General features: G+C 37.3%; 2 long non-coding RNA genes across 3 annotated transcripts; both read left to right on the top strand.

Moving 5' to 3' along the window:
• Window positions 1–1,120: 1,120 nt before the first annotated feature.
• LOC148655687 (uncharacterized) lies at window positions 1,121–6,283 on the top strand. The gene is made up of 2 exons (XR_015941083.1): window positions 1,121–1,277; window positions 5,897–6,283. It is a non-coding gene; the product is annotated as an uncharacterized LOC148655687 (long non-coding RNA).
• Window positions 6,284–8,820: 2,537 nt separating this feature from the next.
• On the top strand, window positions 8,821–21,777 carry LOC148655686 (uncharacterized). 2 transcript variants are annotated; one of them, XR_015940782.1, is made up of 6 exons: window positions 8,821–14,758; window positions 15,561–15,702; window positions 16,555–16,645; window positions 17,153–17,278; window positions 20,163–20,321; window positions 21,349–21,777. It is a non-coding gene; the product is annotated as an uncharacterized LOC148655686 (long non-coding RNA). The 2 variants fall into 2 exon arrangements; XR_015940781.1 differs by lacking the exon at window positions 20,163–20,321.
• Window positions 21,778–21,890: the final 113 nt, after the last annotated feature.

The following is a 21,890-nucleotide window of genomic DNA, read 5'->3' as shown; positions in this document are numbered from 1 at the left end:
GTGAGTAATTATCACTAATCCCCCCACATGGTAATCAACGTTGTCTGAGTTTTTCTCATCCCTCACATCGACCGATTTTACATCACTGTCTAATAGGAGTGGAGGGAGCTGTCACCACACACACTTAATCACTGGCCCACCTTGGACCTTAACATTGAGCTGCAGACAAGCACAGATAGGGATGACTCTCTGCCAAGACATTTTTATATTGTTTCTCCATGCTGGGAGAACTGTACTCATTTGGAGTGTTTATTTTACCTGGCTGTTGGAAACACACACTCAAAAAAAATGTTTAAGTCCTTTCCCACAGAAGGAGAAAGAGATTGTTTTCTCATTCAATCTCAATTTCTGAAGTCACCATATACTGTGTGTATCCGTCTAGAAAAGGGGCAAACTTGCAACCTACTTGGCAAATTTATTAACTGTTCTTGTTGAGGCATGGAATTACATAAAGTAAGCGTAGAATCACACACCTGACAATACTATCTTTTAATTTAGTCAAAAAACAATATACAATCTCAGTAGTTCAGGTGGGTAGCTGCGTCAGCATGTGTAGGGTGCAAAGGAACAAGTCATAGGTTTATTCCATGCTGAAAAGAGAAGAAAGAAAACAGAAAGTTTTGGCCGTGGAGCCTACTTCAGATGTACAGTCTCAGTACCTGTTTAGAATACTTTGCAGATATACTGTAGATTACATTTACTTAGATTCCTGATTTTATTGTATATCTAACCAAAATAGTATTTGGGTTTAGTGGTATTTGGCATACTCCTGATATTTTGATATCTTTATTAGTCACACTTATAGATTCAGAGACATCTGAGTCCCCTAGTTTTTAGAAAAAATATTCTTATTTTACAATTTCAGCATTATTCCCATTAATACTATACTGTTCCACATCACTCACTTTTTCAATAACAGAAATAGCTTCAGGCTTTAATGTTTAGTTTATAACTATCCTTGCAATTATGAAAAACGTATTCAATAACAGCAATAGTTGCTAAGACTATAAAAACACAATACTCTAAAGAACAAAAAAACAAGGCACTTGTACTTTTATTATAAGATGTCTATCAATGCTAAATATTTTAGGAACATAACTTCCAAAATGTTACAAACTAGAGGAGGGCTATCAATCTTGTTTGGTTGCTAGTAGGACATTGATATAAGGATCACATCCAGCTGTTTCTTGAATGAACTTCGACAAAACATCTGAGCAGTTTGTTCAACTCTTTGTGGAAAGAAGAATTTCCAGTCCTCTGGTCACAAATGGGATCAGGTTTGACTTTTTCAATACCTTTGTAAGTACATGTACTATACATGTACTTACACAAAGTAAAAAAGTTCAATTTACATTGTTGTCATGGGGATTTCAGAGCAAATCTTTAGTGACATATATCAGTAAAGATCTGTCAGGAGCTACATTGTTAGTGTGCATAATATCATTGCAATTATGAGTAAATACTCATGTACTTTTAGGTAGCTGCTATTGTATGTACAGTATAGCAAGAGATACAATTTAAAGCATTAGCATATTCACAGATTGTTTAAAAAACACTAATTCCAAGTTCTTATTGCTGAAACCATTTAATTATTGAACGTTTAGAAAAAACAACTCCCACTGCAAAATATTAAACCTTAGCTTGTTACACTTCACATACTATGTACACATCATATATTATTTGATACTTACATAGCCTTTGATCACAGATAACTACACCACTGATTCAAGATTCATATAGCAAAAGAGTAAATATTTAAAACACAGTTGCTGAGTGTGAAATGCACTCAGAGGCTTAAAAGTTGCCCTACAGTTTCCAAAACCTAAACCCACATTTCGGTAGTTTCATTAGATCATAATGAATGTGACAATGGGACAAGTGTATCAGAGATTGTTTGGTGTAACACGCATAATTGAGAAAAACAGCAGACTGACCAACCCTGTCGTCACTTTTGCGAGGAATGAGCAAGGGAGCTGCTGCAAGGGTAAAGATGGGTTGGTGGGGGAGGGTGCTAGAGAGATGTGTAAAGGAAAGTCCAGAGTAGAAATAGGTAAGATTTGGATCTAACCTTCCTCCCAAACTTCCGCTGTAAACTCCAATTGCTCAGTAAACTCATAAATTCAGTCTATTTTTACTGAGATGGGAAATGGACAAATAAAATAACCCTGAGGTAACAATGCATTGGGGACTGAAGTTGCAAAAACTGTTTCCATCCTTAACAGGCTCAGAGGCATTGAACTAAAACATTAAGCACATCAAGCCTCTTAAGACAGTACAATGATTCAATGTAGGAATACTTTTCACGTGGATTTTGAGCAAATATCAAGGAGTTTGCCACTTTCTATTCAGTCCATGATGTCATGATGTTGGAAATGGTGGAAATAGTGCTGCTTAGGAAAGAGTCATGTATTACCATTATTCCACTTTAATCTCTTTTTAAAGAATATGGAGCAGATTGATGTATTTTATCTAATATCTATTCTTCACTACTTTTTAAGAATATACAGTACAGTTTTGTACAAAAAGGTGTACATGGATGAGTGGTGGAAAGTTTAAGAATGAAACGTAATGAAATCCTGCTTATATGTAAGTTATATGTAAGAACTATAAAAGGTTACAAATGAGAAGAGCTCATTTAGTCCATCTAGCCTGTTTAGTAGTATAAGCAGAAGTGAATTGATATGAGGATCTAAACCAGGTGTTTCTTAACATAAGCTAGAATTATCAGCTTCAACAACGCTGGATAGCTTGCTCTAGACTCCTACAACTCTTTGCCTAAACTCTTTCCCTCCTATTGTTTGAAATTTGATTCCTGCAGCAATGAAAAGCTTTGAAAATAGGACAAGTACAGTCTGCCACCAACACAAAAAACATTCTTTCACAAATACACATTTTATCACCAAATCCTGAGGAGGCATGACAGTGCGTCTACAAGTTACTACTGCAGTAAAGACAGCAAGTAGCTAGTACTAGGGTTAGAGAGCTATAGCAGGACAACTATCATCTATCAACTATCATCAGGTCACTTTTGAAATGTTAAAAGAACACAACATGCTTTCAAAGTAAACCCATTGCTAATACTTGTTTTATACAGTTAAAGAGACTGAACAAGTCAAGCTGTCACAAATGGAAGCTTATATTGCACAAACACTCTCTGTGACACAGTAGGCACCCATTTGCACCAGTAAGACTAAAATAATTAGTGACCTAAGCTTGCATTCCATGTAGGTCCAGCCTGACCAATGTTAGGTTCTTGGGTGTTGGCCAGGTAATGTAAGAAGACAGAAAACGGAAATACAAATCACCTCTGTTCACTTCAAGATGTGTGGACCATGATGTATCATAAGAATTTCCCACTTAAAAGTTGAGTTGGGGGAGTGGTTAATACAGCATGTTTTTTCCTATAAAGAATGCATGACTGAACTGAGTTTAAGCAAGATGTTTCCAGTTAAGCACTCTGTTTTTGAAGATGGATGTGATGACAAACTCAAGCAACCACCTTTCGGTGTCTTTAAGTGTGAAATAATTGGCCTCAGAGCTGAGTCAGCTGCTTCTTGCTCTTTTAACGATTTTTATAAATACGGAGTTGTGAAAACAGAGGAAAAAACTGTCTTAGGCACATAAGAACCAATTGGTGAACCTTCTTTGTAATGATAAAAAAAATATTCTTTTTGCAATACAGTTCTGGAGTTTACCAATTAACTCATTTTTTTCCTTCTGTAAGTTTTGCTTCTGCACGGCTTCTGTTAACTAAAAAGCGACACACAGTAAGATGCATTTCGTAATATGCATTTCATATGTATTTCAAGTGACAATATAGGATAATTGAACTTAATGCAGGTGAGATTTCTTTAAGTATATCAAACAACAACAAAAAATCTTGCATCAAGTGGTATAATTGTAAATAAACACGTGAACCTCTTGCCATATAAAATAAGTTTTCATGCCGTTAACCTCAAAGATTAATTTCACATTTTAAAAGTATAATTCATACTGTACACTTTAGAAAAATATAGTTCTCTGATGATGCTGGTGTCATATATTAAAGGCTCATTATTCATAGTAAATGAGAAAGCTTGGATTTAGGGCAGTGTGGTGGTTAGCACTACTGCCAAACAGTGCTAGGGTCTCAGGTTCAAATCCAGCATTCACTGTGTATTCTTCCTTCAATGTGTGTGGGTTTTAGCTGGGTGCTCTCCTTTTTCAAACACATTTTGATTGGCTATTTTAAATCTTTCCTTGGGATTTATTCCCATGAGGAAAACAGTTCATGATGTGCCTATAAACTGTGGTTTTGGTGCCTTCTTTTCTGTTGGCCGTTTCTAGTTTTAAAGGAACACGTAAAGATACAAAACTATAAAAATATGGAACCGCTCAGTTTCACAGTTCAATCGTTCATTTGCCAATTAAAAGTAAGAAAAATATCATGAATTCAATCAGTGGCATGAACTTTGAAATAAATGGACACATTAAACAAAGGGCTAGGAGGACAAAGTGTTGACTTTAATACTTTTCAGATTCTAACAGGTTTAAAACAGACAAAAAAGGTTTTAATACGAATGTCTCAAAATGTTTCTTTCTGTTAACATTTTAAGATATAATGCTTACGATTGTGAATTGCTGCCAATTTAGGAGCAGAATCAAAAATCTATGAAGGAGAAAAACATCAAGAGGTTTTGAACTGCCACAGACTACATAAAATTGTTTTGTTTTTAAAAATACTTGAACTGTGAGAGCATTGTGTTAGTTAGCCATTATGAATAATTGCCTTTAAGGCCTTTCAGAGTCCCTAAATCATACTTCATACTTTATACACTGCCTAAAATTCCATTTTCAATTTGCAACACTATGTCCTTGTTGATAGAATATATTCATTACCAAATATAGGTGCAGTTAGTAATTATTAATTGAAACAAAAACTGTAGCTGTTATTGGTAACTACAGCACTATTTTTATCGTGAGGCATTTCTTTTTAAAAACCTGGATAGTTTATCAGATATTACATGATCCACATTTTGTGTCAGATGTTAAGTTTATACAGATTTAATATATATTTTTTTATATAAACCTTAAAGTGCTTTTCATGTCCTTGGAGCTAGTAAAGGTTTATTCCATGCTGAAAAGAGAAGAAAAGAAACACAACATTTCGGCTGTGGAGCCTTCTTGGGGTGTGATTTTCATGTCTCTGGTTCACCTACAGTATATGAAGCACCCAGAAGAAACACTAGCTAAAAATTGAATGAAAAGAAACATTTTTGGCAAAATATTTTTTCACTTAGTTAACTTAGTACATTTCCAATTCATTTTGTGCTAGAAAAAAAAACACTTTCCAGATAAGTTGGAAATTCTGTTCTTCTTAAACAGGAAAGAAAGCATTTTATTTGTGAACCACTGAAGATTTTGCCTTGTATGTTTACAACTTACCTATAATCAATAATTGTCAGGAGTGGAGATGCAAATTGTATTACTTTCAATTGCCAGCAATACAGAGGTGTATTACTAGCCCACACATCCTTCGTGCCTCGCAAACAAATAGTTCAAAGGGCAGGATTGGTCCTATTCCAGTATTATTCTGTTAATTCTGATTCTGCCTCTTCCCCAGCTGAAGTACAGGGACAGGAAATTAAAAGTGGGAAGATGCTGAAGGAGTTTAGGGTTAGGAGAGCTACTCTCAGCCAATTGCTGCTCCCAAAAGCAATCCATGTGTGCCTGATTGTTTCCAAAGTGAAATGCCACATTTTTGCCTAATCTTATTAAGCTTGACAAGGCATGGAGGGAAAGCACTGCCCTGGACTTCCTGTGGGATCCCCCCGCTCTGCAGCTTATTTAGCTGGGAGTTACAAGCCGAGGCGTCAAAACCATGATTATTTGCACTGACCAGAGTCTGTCTCCTCAGGGCTGTTGCCTCAGCACAGTTGGGCTGGATCACATTGACACGGTAAAGGGGAAAGAAGGGGAAAAAAAAAGGCGCTGGCTCCAGCCTGGCGGCCCCACTCGGCAGGTTGATGAATGTCCAGGACTTCAGGATCCTCGCCACCCAGGCCAGTGGAGTCCAGCTACAATGAGTTACAGTCTCCCGCCGGCCCCCCTCCTTCTCTGCCTGGCCGCCCTCTCTGCACAAACACTGCGGGTCTATCCTCACCGGCTCAGGGCTCAGCCTGCCGCCTCCGTCACCCTTTCAACTCACCAGCCTGACTGGGCTAATTCTTCCTAAATTACACCCTCCCTCTCTGCTTGCCTTCAGCCGCTCGATTTCACTCAATTAATTCCTTTTATGATATCTTTTTATTGGCGGTTGTTTTTCCTCTCTCTCTTTCTCTCTCCTTCCCCCCCCCCCCCCCCAAACCTCTCACCCCGGGCTGTCTGGACCAAGTTTCACAAGTTGTCTGCAACAACAATCTTTATCAAGCCTACCGGTCACTGTGTAAAGGGGGGAGTCAGCTACACTTTTGCCGAGTATTTCTAACCAGCCTTATCAGTGGATCCCCAGCTGAAGAAAGGAGTTCATAAACCCTACAGATGAGTGACACAGAGCTGAGAAATGCTTTTTTTTTTCTCATGGATCGAGCAAATATTAATATTTGCTTTTGTCTGGATTTATCTTTAAATTTAGAGCTATTCGTTATATGTCCCGCCTTGATAACCACAATTCTGATTTGGCAAGTTCCCCCCCGCCTCTTTTATCATGACCCCTTTGTGATCAACCAGGGAAGCTGAACGTACATGGATTGTTAGACAAGTGAGCTGTCATCACCAGGATGCACTATTCTGACTGCAGGAATTGACGTCAGCAGAGGCTTTTATCTCAGGCAGGAATTAACAAATTAACATTTACCTTTGCTTTTGTATAACTCGAAGCGTAAAACGAGGTTATACAGTATAAAGTGACATCCAAAAAACAGTTTAAAAGCTTGCAATGTTTGTAAATGGCATACTGTACTTACTGGATCATTACTTTATAAAGTAATCTTTTAAGCTTACGACAAGTAATCCTATTTTTATAAAAAAAGTTTTTATACAGAAACTATATTACACCTCTATTACAAGCTAAAATATTGTTTTTAGTTTGTGAAAATTTTAACGCTTGAGCTCAGTTGTCAAGTTATTGTTTAGCACATGATAAAGACAAAGTCTAAAGTTGAAGACTGTAGATGTTTAGATGTTAGATGTTTTGAGGCCACTGGCCATAAGTAGACTGACATTTCAACCTGGTTAGTTTACTGTTAGAGTCTCTTCATGGAAATCAAGTTGTAGCCTGTAGTCTGTTCATCTTGGGATGGAGAATGTTGCAATAAAAGTAATAAAATAGTGTAATTCTATCATGGTAACACTCACGATAACCCTCCATCATTAGATCACCAGCAACGCTTAGCCTCAACATAAATCACAAGTGGCGTTGCTGAGCCACTAAAACTCAAGGATGGCCGTCAGCGCTTACCTTGTGAGTCTCAGCAGACTCAAAAGCTTTTAAAAGTGGGAAAAAAACAAGGGGCATCCTTACATGGAAAAGGTTAAGAGTGGGTGAAATTCTTCAATTGGAATCATTTGTGTCCTCTCTTCAGGAAGTTTCCCCATCAAGTTAATATGGATAGAAATCACCCCAGGGCTACTAGGCTTGCGCAAAGCATGACATTGCCCTCCGAGGAACACTGACCATGTTTACAAGGATTCTTGCAAGGAGAATCAGAACATTCTTTTCTCATGAAGATGAAGTCACCAAGCCGGTGTCAAAAAGAAAAAAAAACGCAGAACAGGAAATTCATTTCAGTAAGCACGGCAGGAGATTAGAGGAGAAAAATGTCAGACAATACAAAAACATAGCACTTCTTGAATATTTTAATTATTATAGATTCTGGATTTGTTATCGTCCTGATAAAGCTAAGCATGTTGTTTGTTTTATAGAATGGGAATTTAAAGTAGCTTTTTAAGAGGATGACTCCCAGCGGATTATGAAATGGCATTAAGAACAATAAAACAGCTCCTTGGCTGCTTGTTGGCAGTAAACAGATAATGCACTGAGCATTATTGTTAAAATCATTACCATGGAGTGGAAGTGAGCTCTTACTGGATGAGAGAAAGCAGATTAAATGGGGAGTTTGGAATCCTGTTTAATTTGAAGTGCACTTTCAGTCCTAGATTCAATTTTATATTTTTAACTCGTATCATTTTTCTAAATAAGCCAATCAACCGGTCTCAAAGATCTCTTTGCCCCAAAAGCTCCTGCTGACACTGCACAGTCAAGCCTAGTGACAAAATTATAGTAAGAAACGATTACCTTTGGCTTTAATGTCATTGGCTGAGATATGCATTGTTGAGTATGTTGTTAAGTCTTTATGAAAGGATGAAAAAATGCATGCATACATCTGAATTATAATATCTTTCAGTAAACATTTCTTTGCTAGCATTTTATGTCAGGAATTAATAGAAATAATGCACAATGTTTAAATGTATTTGGTAAAATAACAGATGGGCACACATTAAAGGTGCATTCTTGGGTCCAGCACTGACACTGAATTAACAACTTACTGAGCTTTCACTAAGGCAGGGTGGTCCAACTTTGATCCTGGAGGGCTGGTGCATCTGTGGGTTTTATTTCCAAATCAGCCCTTATTGACCTAAATCAGCTTGTTATTGGCTTAATTGGACCAATTTTCCAACTCCTCTGTCACTGTGGCTTTAATGAGACTGAGGAATTTCAAGTACAGCACTTTGTGAAGGATGATGTCCCGTAAAGGCGAAATAGAAAATACAAGTGATTGATCGATAGAGTGACAGAAAACCTGAGCTCACTGATGCTGCTATATTAAAATGGAGAAAAGGCCTTTTACTGATTTGTCCATGAAGGAATGTGACATCCTCAGTTGTTCAAAGATCCTCAGTTCAGTTATGGCAGAGGAGCTGGAATCGGAGTGGAGCTTTATAAAAGGAAAAGAAACAAGGTGGCAAGGACTAGATAAAAAAAAACAATATTGCTGCTCTGCGTTAAATTTGTGCTTTGCTATTGACAGCTTAGGTACCGTATCAGTGACTTATTTTCTTCACGTTGCCCAGGGGTGCAATTTCTTTCTCATTGTTACGACTCTTTCCCAGGCTGAGATGATGAGGTGGTCTGAGAATGAGGCTGACAAAGAGGGATTGCATTGCTCAACTGAAAAGAGTAAGGGAATTCATGTTTTCCTGAAAAGTTTCCAGTGAGTACATGGGAATGCAACCCCTTAAAGAGCCACAGATCTGGAAACACTTCCTATGAAACACTTCCAATTCTCTCTTGGGCCAAATATAATAACAACTTAGGCATTCTCTAATCATTCTTAAGAGCCCCCTGCTGTCCTTTGCTGCCTCAGAGATACTTACACACAAAAAAAAGCTTAAAGTAGTAATGTTAGTTAATTGTCAATGGCATTTAAGGTGATCTGAAATTTTCTTGTGGAAAAAATAGTTGTGGTTTTTCTTTAAACCTACTCAAAATATGTACATATAATTCAATTGAGAATTAAAATAGATCCTCACAGGAAATAAGAGCTAGCAACAGTATTAAAAGCAAACAAAGACCAAATCCAAATTATGTAGCAAACCATTATAGGCTTTTTAAATCACCTCGAAGCAAATTGCCCTTATTAAACCCCAGACTGGCAGTTTCCTTGGGTAATGGCTATTTACTCTGAAACCCCTAAACAAAAGTGCTGAAGCCCCAGTTATACCCAATAATAGAGGCTATAAAACTGGAAGAATGAGTATATGACTGGAGGAAAACAACAACAATATAAGTTTTGACACTCTGTTGCTAAGGCAATTTGGAAGTCATTAACAGCCAGAACCGTCACAAATTTATTCCCGTCATTTTCGGTCAGCCTATGCTTAATAATCTTATTTACTTTCTGTTCAAACAGCAAGATATGTTTGAAAAAAAGGTAGATGTTGTAAAAATGATTGGCACACAATCTTGGCCTTATATATTTGGCATACAGAAATGGTTTTGGCCATGACTTGCATTTCCATATTTTGTTTTGTCATGAGTGTTATGTATTTTGTGAACCAAATTATTCAACACATTATCTAAAAGCTCCTGGATCATACATAAAAAGATTGCAGGGTTCTTCTTATCAATTATTTTTCTAAAAAAAATGTTCTGATTCTTGAATGAAAGTGTGTTGGAATAAAAAGCAAATGTTGCACTGAATAAAAACTAAACAGGGAAATCAATTAAAAACATGACATACCACACAGATATCAAGGTGCTAGACAAAGTCAATTTGTGAAACTCTTGATTCATTTCATCATGGTGGTATATCACTGATAAAGTAAGAATGATCAACATCTGTCTTTTTTCTCATTTTGCTGAGTGTGTCATTTTCGACAACAAAGGCAAACCAGGCCTCAGAGTGGTGTTGTGACTCATTTGAAAACTGTGTCTTGGTGGTAAAGACAACATGTTTCTTTATGTGCCTTTCGATCTCGGATGCTGGTAATTATATAAAACTGAATTGTTTTATAGTTTTTTTAAACTACTATATTACACATGTGCTGGATAATCACCAGAAACAAATATTTAAATAACATTTTAAATCTTTAATTATGTATACATTATGAAAATGAAAAGCGATAGTGTTTTAAGATGTCGCACTTTGTCTGACAGCATCAAAACTTGTTTTTTTCTGCAGATGACAGATTTCTTTTGTCGCACACACAGTATGCGACAAACTGCTCCTCAAGTAAATGAAGGCATCCAATGACATCACATCTAAAAAAAACTGGCAAACATACCTAAAATTGACCAAATTAAACCGGTGGGGTGGAGTCATGTTAAATCACCCACAGAAAGCACAGCTAACTGCACCAGTGAGAAGAGTGTGAACTGGATTCTGGGTGTAGCATGGAAGAACTTCCTTTTCTAAATATAACAGGTCTCATAGCGCAAGCTGTATTGGTGATGCCACTTGCCAGAAATTCTTCACATCAAAGGACTAATCTCTCGACACAGCGGGTTGGGTCTGTATAGATTAGTTGCTTGGACACTGTGCAAGTTACATAAAGCCCACAGGACAGGGCACTGACAAGAGGCATGGATTCTTTTGACTGTGTGTGTTGGCGGACACTATTATGATACATCATCTCCTCATAGGAAAGGTCTACAAACCTACAATGTTATACAGTAAAATGTTATTCTTCTTACTTCCTGTTCTAGAATTTAACATTTGCGCTGTACAATGGCACCTGTAAACACAGTTTTGTGGTTTGGTGCATGTACTGCAAAAGTGAAATGGAGTTTTTGGTATTACCCAGCCTGATCGATATTAACTTTGGATGACAAAGATACAGAGTGGGAGACATGTCTCTGGAACCAACACAATGAAGACGGAGGAACCGTTTGTAACATTGGCATGCCCTGTTATTTCATGTCTGATTTCTTTTATTTCATATTTCATGTGGTTTTGGGTGCCTCACATTTGTCTTAATTTCTCATAATAGAATTTGTGTGCTCTTACTAAACAGAATTCAGATTGTTCTTGAAGTTCGGTCAGAAAAGGAAATGCAGGTTCCTGCAGCTGTGGATACACTGTGGTTGAAATGAACAACCACATGGTTGGTGTCTTTCTTACAGTAAGTCTTCAGATTTAGCTTTGTACAGTAATTCGTCTTATGCTGCCCAGCCATCTTGGAGAACCATCTCATCTTTTAATGTTGGCACATTAAGTTTCACAATGGAAAACAATTTGATGCAAAACTGCAAATCAACGTCACATCCAGCACATGAGTTTAATTATAGCTATGATGTAGTAAAATGCAATGACATAGCAGGGGATTTAAACGATTCCTTTCTGAAGTTTTGCAGACAGACACCAATTTAAATGACTTATCTATGAAAAAGACTGAAATCTGCATCATGAACATTTTTTGCAGAGTCACGTGCAACAGGACTTGGGTTAAAAATGTCTCAACAGAGGGATTGAGCACAAAGGCGTTGAGTAACTCGGTCAGTTTAAAAGACTCTGAGTCAGGATCCCCCAGCAATGAGGCATTTAACTGAATTACTGAGCCACCTGAACTATTACATGTGTCATCGTTAATACATTTTCCAGCAAACAGGAGCCTACAGTGAGTTTTTTTTATTTCCATTTTTGATACAGTTTTTCATGCTCGAAGGCTGGGCAGTTGTGCAACTTCATATGAAGAAAGAATGAGAGATATACAACAGATAAGCTATTAAACTTGTGAAAAAAATGAACCTGGGTTTATTTAAGGTTTTAGACTAACCTGAATGTTCATAAAAGCCATAAACTCTTACGAACTCTGATTCTGATTCAGTTGACATTAGGCATATTAAATCAACAGCCAGAAGTGTGCAGTCAGGTTTCCTACACATATTTTAGGCCTGAAGCCAATCACAAACTGATTTGACAAAGGCGGCTCTTCAGGCAAACTCCTCATGCTCAAAATTGATTTAGGCCTATACCCTCCAAACGTTATACATGCTGTACAACTCAAATCTCAATGGGATGCATATTCAATACCTCCAAAAGTACTGGCAGAGCTAAGTCAAAACTCCCTAACAGTCCTTCAGTTTGTGATCAGAACATTATTTTAATGCCTAACCTAATATAAGATTTTATATTTGGGTAATTCTAAGCGCAGAGTTGATCATATTGGAACAAAAACATACTTTATGTTTACTTTAGTGATTTCAAAATCTCCATGAATACAGGGGTTTACAATAAATATCCGATGCACTGCTAATCTTGCGTGTATGTACAGGAAGAAAGACCGACTCTTCTTTGTGACCTTTCTATGCTCCTGATGGCTGCGTGGCCACGATTTTGCCTTAGACTTAGGAAATACTCTGCAGACTAAATTGAAACCTGACAACCAACATTTGTGATTTGCTTGTGATTTGCTTGTGATTTGCAGCTCGCACTATGCTGCACTATGCTATATCTTCCCGCCCACACTGGGTCTTCAATCGCTTGCTGAAACACAGCAAATTGTGTCCGCTCAAGCACCGCCTGACCAATTAACTCCAAAAGTGGTGGGTGTGGTGCTAATAGCAGTGCAGTTCACATGTGGCGAAAAGGGGTTCCTGTATAAACCACAATGGCTGTCTGACAGTTTGTTCACAAAATGTGAACCATCACTGTCAAACCACTGCACTAACTGACTTGAAATTCAGCAGGTTTCATCGCGCCCATGCCTGCTTCACACTTGCGCCTCGCGGCCTGCGGTGATACTCCGTATGGCCCCCACCGTATCATTGTCACCTGCCTGGCAAAACACTCTGTCACGCTTGATGCTTTTCTTCAGGAACCATTTGGCCAATTAACTCAAACTGTTGTAGGATTTATCTTAGCCATAATACAATTACAAATAATACAAGTTGCTGAAATAGGTTTGGAAGCCTTCAAAAACTGCTTGAGTTTTTCTCGTCAATATTATATCGTATAATTATACAATAGAACACAATTTTATTTATTCAATGTATTGGCAGGGTAAGGCAATATTTAATTTTTGGTGATATTATGTATCACTAATATATATATATTATATATACTACAGAAAATAAAAGCATTCTCATTATGCCAGTCTTATTAATATATCCCTTTTTGTCTTTCCTACTGTACAGTAAATTGCCATTGTGACTGAATGATGAGAATCAGATGGCACAACAAGTAAAAAAAAGTTTAAACCACTCCAGATTTTTAATTTCCTAATTTCTGATTTATGAAAGCCTCTTTCACATGCATTGCCATTTCCAGAAACATTTCTTAAAACAAACAAATATCAATCACAATGGTCTGTGGTTTGGCGAAGACAACTTATTTTTTGTAACATTAGTCTTTCCTTATGTATGGTGTGTCTAATAACTGTCACAACAGACTCTGGGGGAAATTCAGAAATGTATTTATTCTGAAGTGTCACTAGCTGTGCTTTCTGCACTTTGATGAGAAAACACAGCCACAGCGTTTTATGAATTTACATAATCTTTATTATAGAAGTTGCTTCCATAATGAGAAATATGGCAACTAAACAAAACTCAATTTAACAATTACCTCTGAACTTCAGAGAAATCAAAACTCCCAAAAGAATTGCCCTATAGATGTTAATTATAACTGTTTCTCATTCTTGATTTGGTTATTTAGATACATTCCCCCCCTCTGACAACAACAGAGCTGAATTAAGGAGGTTCAAAATATCTTCTGACAAGTTGTGTAGTTGAAAAAAAAAAAACATATTTTCCAAACAGCCATTCTACTTAGATTTTTAGATCGATTTGTGCAGATGGGCAAAGCTTGTTGTGTGCATTGCAAACAGCGCAAAGCCCTCACTGTGAAAAAGAATTCAGATTCACATGAAACGAAATACCAGTCCTACAAACACAGATGCACATGAAAATGGAGCAAAAATGAATCTTGTTCTTGGAAACAATGCTGATTTATCACTTGCAGGCACATGGCAGCTCGTTTGAAACACTAGGACTAGTTTCATGTGTACCTTAGAGTTCAGGCCTGCACCACGTCAGCTGATAGAGGAGACAAGCAAAGGAATGCTTCTTTCAAAAGAACCACTGTCCTGGAGCGGCTCATCCCTGTGTTCTCTTTAAAACAGATCTGACTTCCGGCTGCCCTCCTTCGGTGCTGGAGACATTCCTTGCAAGATCACTTGAATGGCTGCTCTGTTGTATATCAGCCCAGGCGGCAGGACCAGGCAATTTACAAGATGTCCTGCTGTTTAAAACCACGACCCAGCCTCAGAGCTGTGCTCCCAGGTGACAAATAAAACACTATCCTCCACAGACTGTGGCTGTAATGGTCTAAAATGCACATCTAATTGGATCACCAAGTTACTGGCACTGTCTTTTGTGACTCTGCCTTCTGTAAAGAGAAGTGTCTCTAATTAGGCTAATTTAGGAGACTATTAACCTTTCATTAGTTAAAAGGGGAAGGATGAGGTTTGGTAGTGGATTACTAGTTCTTAAAGACTTCAGCAGAAAAAAAAAGTCTGTTGTTGATATTTGTAAAGACTGTCTATAAATAAAACACACCAAGAATATTTCAACTCCTGAGAAGTAAGCACATTATTAAATTGCTTTTGCTGGCTGAGGTGTTTTCTTATTATCTTGCACATTTGACAAGATGACTACCCTTAATATTGCTCCTCGATTTGTGAACGAAAGCTTCTTGCATATAAGTGCTCTGTATGTTTTTTGGTAATGTCATATGTTTTTATTGAAAAGAAAGGAAAACATGTATAAATTGGTTCTTTACCTATGTTAATGCAGACGAATTAAAATACCAAGTAGAAAATTAAACGCTTGCCTTATATATTTAATTGAGGATCAATTGCAGGAAAACGGAATTAACAAGGTTTATTTACAATTCTGCATTTTGTTGCTCCAAGAGTATTAAAAGGGTACTGAAAGACTGAAAATATTAAATGATACATTGTTGTATATATTAGCCTAACATGGCTCAAATAGCCTCTCTTTTAACTTGCCATCAAAGTTGTGAGCATTCATGGTAAAGCAAATCACAGCAGAGGTCAAAGGTTTAACTGTTTGGGCTTCACAGAGACGCCAAGGAGTGAACATCCCCAAGATTTACAATGGAGCCCGACACACAGTTACTGCTTGTGAATTAGTGACCTTTCAACCTAAAGACTTTAGTCAACCCTGGCTCGGGATACAAGTGAACGACACATGAACCAGATCTGGTACGTATGACTGGGGACTCAAATTAAACCAAGGCTTAAAAAAAATGTAACATTGATATGTAATACAATAAGGCAAATTTTTATGAGCCTTGAACTTTGGGATATTACGGTTGTGCCAAGACACCTGCTGTTCAAATAACTTTATATGGAATTTGCCCCGAGACAGACAGGTGAAAAAAAGCTCCTTCTTTATTGAAAAAAAAATCTTTAATTACCTGAAAAACTAGTTTAAAAAACAAGTATTTGTTTCTTGAAAATGGTTAGTGCAGCACAGTGGTGCAATGGTTAGCATTGCTTCCTCACAGCTCTGGGACCCTGGGATCAATTTCTGACCTGGTGTACTATCTGCGTGGAATATTTACTGTCTCCCGAGTTTGTGTGGGTTTCCTCTAAGTGCTCGGGTTTTCTCCCACAGTCCAAAGACATACTGGTAGGTGAATTGGCTTCTAGGAAAATGTGCCTTAGAGTGAGTCTGTGCATTATTTGTCTGTGTGTGCCACAACGGATTAGCATCCTATCTAGGGTATACTGTGTATCCTGCCTTGTTTCCCTTGCTTGATGGAGTAAACTTTGGCTCCCCCATGATCCTGTATTAGACAAAGCGGTTAGAAAATGAATGGATGAAAATCTTTATGAGCCGTAAGTGCCAAAATGTGTCCAGTGCTATTCGATGTATGAATACACCTTTGAATTTTGAGTAAAAGCCCAACATATTTGAAATCTAGAGAAAAGAGAGACACCCAATGCAGAATCTGCCACAACAGCTTATATTCTATGTGTCTAGAAATCTATTAGAGGGATGTGACAGCATTCTTCCACAAAAAATTCCATCATCTGGGGTTTCTGTTGAAGGTGATGGAAAACGCTGTTTCGGCGCCGCTCCAGGATCTCCCATTAAGTGTTCCATTGGGTTGAGATTTCGTGACTGGGACAACCGTGGCATGTGAGTTACATTGTTTTCATGCTCATCAAACCATTCAGTGACCACTCCTGTCCTGTGGATGGGGTTGTGTCATCCTGGGAGATTCCACTCCCACCAGGAGAGAAATGGTTTTGTTTGATTTGCACTTCCCTCTAAGGGGTTGGGTAGACATAATAGTAGACTGCCAAGGCAAATGCACCTCACACCATAACAGAGGCGCCAGAACCCTTCACAGTGGGAAACAAGTGTACACCTACTCGAGCGCTTGTTGAAAACAAGATGAAGAATCACACATTTAACCGTATTACTTTTTTCCACTGCTCAGTAAACTGCTGTCCGCTTTGCACTTCACAAAAGCGTATCTCATAGGTGTACTAAGGGGTTTATGCACTGCAACCTGGCCATAGTACCTCTCTCTGTGAAATTCGGGACAGACTGGAATTGATAAAACTGTCTGCTCACACATTAGAGGAACATTTGCAGTCAATACAGGGCTACACGTCTCTCTTGCCTTGCATCTTGAACCAGTGCACCGACACCACGGTCGAGGAGTATGCGGTTGCGTCCACAGGTGCCTCCAGCCGATGACGACTTTCCCTCAGACTTCAATGCCACCAGCACCCTAGCCACTGCTTCTCCTGAAGGATCAGCACGGTGAGTAGACTTCACCACTGAAGCTCCTGCAAACGGGCCCCAACAATCACCACTCTCTCAGAATCACTCAGATCTCTACTTCTAGCTTCAGCTGGGCCTGCCTGGCATTTTTATATTGGCCATAAGCATGGTGGGAAGTTAAGTAACAGGTAAAGGTTTAAGGTTAAGGAAAAGAAAAAAGACTTTTTTGGCTGTGGAGCCTTCTTCAGGTGTATGATAATGAGTTGTTAATTGCTTAATTAACTCATGAAACATACTTGTGTGGAGGAGCCTGTTTTCTATATACTTCACCTATAAGCACCTACTGTTTATTTCAATATATTTCAATACAATATATTGAAAGTAGTGATACATATGAGGGATACTCTAGTGTTTTCTTTATTTTGGTAGTTACCTGTAGAATGTCGTTTCTCCCATGAAAGAATCTTCAAAATGAAAAGTCCTGTTACAGTAAACACTTGATTTAACAGGCTTCGGATTTAATGAACAAAATCTGCTAAAGGGTAATTTTGGGAAATCAGAAATACCTGATTTGCACGAATAATAAAATAAGGTGAAAATAAATAGCACATAAGTTTAAAATTTAGGAACAGCAACGGTACCCATTGGGGTAGATCAATTGCTTATAATGGATGTCGTTTGTGTTCTGTTTGCCTTAGCAAATTTCATAGTATATTTATCAATTGTATTGGATATTGTGATAGTATATTTATGACACATGAACTAAAGAGTTTGTACAGTTATGATACAAAAGCACAGGAACAATTTTCTTGGTGTTAATTGCCATTTGTTAAAAGAATAAGTCAAAAGATCCCTAAAGCATATAAATGTAGCATAGATGTATTTCCCATATAATAGTGTGATTTGGGCCAAAATAAGGTCATTCATAATTTAAAGGATTTGGCAATAACAGACACCCCTTCCCCCCAATTAGTTGCTGAAGTGCAGGAAGTGTTTTATGAATTGAAAAAATGTCTGATTAAATGAAAATTAAATCTTGGAATTTCTGTTTATTCCATTAGCTACAAAAATGTAACTGGAAATTACAATTATATGCAGTATATTTAATCTCTTGTGAGTCATACTGTATAGTCATGGTTACATTGAAATTCAAGTGGAACATTCAAAACGTGCATGCATGTTGTTACTGTATTTTAAATAATATCTAATGGCCAAAACTGTGTTTTTTTACTATTTGTGCAGCGAAGCACAAGATCTAAAATTAGCTTTTACAACAAAGGCCAGAAACTGTAAAACAAATATGCAAGAAACGGATAAACAACTTAGCTAACCCAATTAGAATATAGTTTATTTTAAAATGCAATTCTTAGACTGTACAATAAGAATTTAAAAACTGTGATGCTCTAGATAAGAGCTGAAAAACATAATATCCTAAAAATAATCGGAAAAAAAGAGCTAAAAAAAGAACAAGTTCCTTCAGAACATCACAAAATGTTGAATTGTAGCTATTTTATATGACTACGGCAGGCTTGACATTTTTTTTATTGAAGTTTTCAAAGGGGAACAATACATCACAATAAACAACTGAACAAGGTTTACAAGTTATAAATTCCTTAAATTGCTGATCCTAGATTGACAAATCCCCCCCCCCCCCCCAACACCCTAAACCATGTATGAAAAAGGTAATGAAGTACGAGTAATCAACTTAAAACGTAATGATACAGGGAATTTTGAGACATTACGATTAACAATGGCCTCTGCAATCTTCCAGCAAAAGCAAAACTGAATACTCCACAGATTACTTTGAAAAACTGTTCTCTATCAGCTGCAGATATCATACAGTTTACAGAAAGCCATCTCTGCCAGGACTGTTGGAACCTGACACACTTGTTACAACAGCATGTGCAGCTGTGAAACTTGTCTAATCCCCTTCTGAAATACTCAGCCTTTTCATTATAAGCCTGCACTGTACTTGATCCACTCTTGGGCACATTTAGGATACATCAGTAACGTGTGATAACCACTCTTATTTAGGGAAGGAGACGTATTGTTGCCAAAGGCAATAGTAAGCCTAGAAAGACAGTAACACAAACTGTACAACTATGCACAGTGACAATCAAAATTATTGGGATATAAGACATTTTCAGTGGAGCCAGGCACTGTGTCAAAAATTCTTTTTCTGATTTGTAATTTGGGAGATTTAAATTTGGTCTCTCTGTTTGGATTTCAATATTGTCATGTTGATAAACAAAACTTCCACCTACCAGCCTGGGTTCCTGAGGTTATTACATGACAAACGGAACTGTGCCACACCTTTACAAAAGTTGCACTTCGATTTTTCCTGAAATGTCACATTTCATGTTAGCACTACTTTATTATTCTTGTAGGCACCACACAACATTTTTACTACATCTTACCTAGTTCTAGTCTTGCTTACTGTTTTCTCTAGGAACTGAAAGTTAAGGTTTTGTTTCACCTGTCAACAATACTCTTCAATTTTTTCCTGCATCCTTGAAAACAGAGTTTTGGCCTGCAACTGACCAAATCATAACACCTCTTTCAAGATATCACAACACACAATTCTGATATGCTGCAATGTGTTGTAGAACAGAAATCAGCATTATCTTTAGAGCTGCTTAAGACTGATTAGCCTTGTGCTTTCAAATAAAAGTGAATTCCCCTTTTAGTTGTTTCCCTATTATGGTTTTAACTACTGTTGTTGCATAAATACCAGTTTATGTATTTCTTGATTGTGGTTTGCACCTCATATACAGTCATTTATTTATTTTTTTGGCACTGCTTCGTTCATTGGGTACATGTTTATGAGAGACTCCAACCACTGATAAGCAATCATTGTTCTTTATCTTATTTTTGTCTCATTAATTTTTCTAAATTGTAATACTAAGCTCTTCTGTCCTTTCAGGCTCATAATCTAAAACAAACAAACAAAGATGACACATTAATAGACTGATCGTTGCCTCTATTGGCTCAGTTCAAATTATGAAACTTTTCTGCACCCTTCTGAAGAGAGGAAGATGTATGTTCACTTACAATGGTTAATACTGTTATGGAAGTCATTGAGGTAAAATATTTTGAATTTACTTTTGAAATTCAGACCAAACATTCACATTAGCCTATTGTTTTATACAGTGATGTGATTCTTTACTATAATTGTATGCAGATTTACCGGTGATTCCTTAAAATTACCTGGATATAAACTCAGATTTTATGCACTTAACATGACGGAGTAAACTCAAAGCTGCAAATGGATTTCTGGCACCATCTTTGAACTGATGTTCACTATTCACTTTCTATTTTAAATAGCAAAAAATAATACTATAAACCTTATTTGAAATGTACCTCCAGGGACGCTGTCTCAATAGACATTGAAAGGAAATACCTATCTTCTCAGAGATTCTGTGGAGATCAGTACAGCATGTAAAACTTTTAACACCAACCAATTAAGTATGACAGTTATTGAAATAACTTACTAAGTGAAACAGGGTCCAGCTATCTACAAAACTAGACTCCTGAAACCTGACAATCAAGATCTAGCACATATGAAAACGGAGGGGTAACAACACAAGGCACTGTTTCCACACAAAAACATCAATGGCTGCTAACATCACTGAAAGACGAATACAGCTGATGCCAGTGTTCCTAGGCTAGTAATGCCACAACCCTGTAAACTATTGTATGTCTGAACCCTGACAAGACTGAAGTCATGGCTCTTTTTATCTACTCAGCAACTGTATCACCTGAGATTTGACTCTTCATTCTTTAAAATCAAATCAAGTACCAGGGGTTGTGTGTTGTCTCTGACAAGGCTTACCAAAGCGTTTTGCATCTGATGCTCATGTTTTCATGTTCTGAGGGTTCTTAACTAAAATCTTAACTAAAACTGAAAGGCATGAATTATGTACCCCCGTGTTTAACTTCCTTGCACTGGTGCCCTGAGGATTTTGTGAAGAAAATTCAAAATACTGCTCCTTATTTGGCTTTAGGGGTTAAATGGTTTGGCTCCTGAATCCATTGCTGAACTGCAATCCACTGCTCTCTCTACAAACCTATATGTTTTTTGGGCTTATTGGACTCTTGTCTTCTTTCAGTACCCAATATGAGGCTCCAGACTGGGCTATGTGCTGGTACTTGCTGTGCTATTGCTCTAAGGCTGAGGAAAGATCTCCCATCTGTGATCTTGATAGTCAACCAACATTTTCATCATTTTCAGCATTTTCAAATCCTGACTCAAAACATTTGCATGCTAGCTTTTGATTTTGTAATTTTAATGTATACATACTGTAAGCCTCTATTGTTGTTGTCTCTGATTTATGTCAGAGACATAAATTAATAACAGTAAATTTAAACTAGATTCATACTGTGTAAAATTAATGACAACTCCCTGGATTTAAAAAAAAATGAATTCTGATTCTTTGTCTCATTTGGCATTTTTAGATCACTTAACAACAGAAGGTTCACTGATTGCCCGTGTAAAATTAAAATTGTAAAATAAGTAAAATTGCCTGTAGTGGTGTTTAAAATGAGACAGAGAGACTTTTTATAACTGTGGGAGTCATTTTTGTGATTAGTGGCAGTCTTATTTCACAGCATTTTTACAACAACATTTGAGATCAGTGACTTGTTGCTGAAA

Source organism: Lepisosteus platostomus, chromosome 8, assembly GCF_059453375.1.
Source record: "Lepisosteus platostomus isolate fLepPlt1 chromosome 8, fLepPlt1.hap1, whole genome shotgun sequence".
NCBI classification, from domain to species: domain Eukaryota; kingdom Metazoa; phylum Chordata; class Actinopteri; order Semionotiformes; family Lepisosteidae; genus Lepisosteus; species Lepisosteus platostomus.
This window is presented reverse-complemented; position numbering and strand designations above follow the sequence as displayed.